Raw genomic sequence first — 1899 nt, 5'->3', positions numbered from 1 at the left:
CAAGATGAGGAGAAGAGACAAGGAAACAAGAAAGGAGAGAAGGGCTGATGAGGCGACTAGGAGAGGAGAGGAATCAAGATGAGGAGAGGAGACAAGGAAAGGAAAGGAGAGAAGGGGAGATGAGGAGACTAGGAGAGGAGAGGAATCAAGATGAGGAGAGGAGACAAAGAAAGGAAACAAGAAAGGAGAGAAGGGGAGATGAGGAGACTAGGAGAGGAGACAAGGAAAGGAAACAAGATAGGAGAGAAGGGGAGATGAGGAGACTAGGAGAGGAGAGGAATCAAGATGAGGAGAGGAGACAAAGAAAGGAAACAAGAAAGGAGAGAAGGGGAGATGAGGACACTAGGAGAGGAGAGGAATCAAGATGAGGAGAAGAGACAAAGAAAGGAAACAAGAAAGGAGAGAAGGGGAGATGAGGACACTAGGAGAGGAGAGGAATCAAGATGAGAAGAGGAGACAAGGAGAAGAGGAAAGGTAGTGGAGAGGAGAGGAGGAGAGATAAAACATTGCTGTAACTAACCCCCCCCCCTCAGTATATTTGAGGCCGTGTACTCGCTGATAAAGAACAAGATCCATCGTCTTCCCGTCATCGACCCGGTCAGCGGGAACGCTCTCTACATCCTGACTCACAAGAGGATCCTCAAGTTCCTGCAGCTCTTTGTGAGTAAATATTCACACCTCAGTACAAACTGTACTACACGTTACCTGTGTACACGCTGTACTACACATTACCTGTGTACAAACTGTACTACACGTTACCTGTGTACAAACTGTACTACACATTACCTGTGTACACGCTGTACTACACATTACCTGTGTACAAACTGTACTACACGTTACCTGTGTACACGCTGTACTACACATTACCTGTGTACAAACTGTACTACACGTTACCTGTGTACAAACTGTACTACACGTTACCTGTGTACACGCTGTACTACACGTTACCTGTGTACACGCTGTACTACACGTTACCTGTGTACACGCTGTACTACACGTTACCTGTGTACACGCTGTACTACACATTACCTGTGTACAAACTGTACTACACGTTACCTGTGTACAAACTGTACTACACGTTACCTGTGTACACGCTGTACTACACGTGTATTATGTTTGTGTAGTCAGTGTAGAAAGCGTGCAGCAGCTCCCCCTGGTGGACAGACGGCTGAATACAGATGAATGAATGAATGAAACTGTTTCTGATGACCTGCAGCTCTTAATGTGTGTGTGTGCGTGTGTGTGTGTGTGTGTTTTGTGCGTGTGTGTGTGTGTTTTGTGCGTGTGCGTGTGTGTGTTTTGTGTGTGTGTGTGTGTGTGTGTTTTGTGCGTGTGCGTGTGTGTGTGTTTTGTGCGTGTGTGTGTTTTGTGTGTGTGTTTTGTGCGTGTGTGTGTGTGTTTTGTGCGTGTGCGTGTGTGTGTTTTGTGTGTGTGCGTGTGCGTGTGTGTGTTTTGTGTGTGTGTGTGTGCGTGTGTGTGTGTTTTGTGCGTGTGCGTGTGTGTGTTTTGTGTGTGTGTTTTGTGCGTGTGTGTGTGTGTTTTGTGTGTGTGTTTTGTGCGTGTGTGTGTGTGTTTTGTGCGTGTGCGCGTGTGTGTTTTGTGTGTGTGTGTGTGTGTGTGTGTGTTTTGTGTGTGTGTGTGCGTGTGCGTGTGTGTGTGTGTTTTGTGCGTGTGTGTGTGTGTTTTGTGCGCGTGTGTGTTTTGTGTGCGTGTGTGTGTGTGTTTTGTGCGTGTGTGTGTGTTTTGTGCGTGTGTGTGTTTTGTGTGTGTGTTTTGTGCGTGTGTGTGTGTGTTTTGTGCGTGTGCGTGTGTGTGTTTTGTGTGTGTGTGTGTGTGTGTGTGTGTTTTGTGTGTGTGTGTGCGTGTGCGTGTGTGTGTGTGTTTTGTGCGCGTGTGTGT

At 47.0% G+C, this 1899-nt stretch overlaps 1 protein-coding gene across 6 annotated transcripts in view; it reads left to right on the top strand.

Moving 5' to 3' along the window:
- Positions 1–421: 421 nt before the first annotated feature.
- Positions 422–1899, top strand: part of LOC123966161 (sodium/potassium/calcium exchanger 1-like) — a 4865-nt gene continuing 3387 nt past the window's right edge. For 2 of the 6 annotated variants that reach the window (XM_046042366.1, XM_046042367.1), the window contains exon 1: positions 424–660. The gene's annotated coding sequence lies outside the window, so the exon portion shown is untranslated. Of the gene's footprint in view, positions 661–1899 lie in introns of all 6 variants that reach the window. The other 4 variants (XM_046042370.1, XM_046042368.1, XM_046042369.1 and 1 more) reach the window with 3 other exon arrangements.

The sequence above is a fragment of the Micropterus dolomieu genome, unplaced genomic scaffold (genome assembly GCF_021292245.1).
Source record: "Micropterus dolomieu isolate WLL.071019.BEF.003 ecotype Adirondacks unplaced genomic scaffold, ASM2129224v1 contig_12820, whole genome shotgun sequence".
In the NCBI taxonomy this organism is placed as follows: Eukaryota; Metazoa; Chordata; class Actinopteri; order Centrarchiformes; family Centrarchidae; genus Micropterus; species Micropterus dolomieu.
Note: the sequence above shows the minus strand (reverse complement) of the source record. Positions and strands in the feature narration are given on the sequence as shown.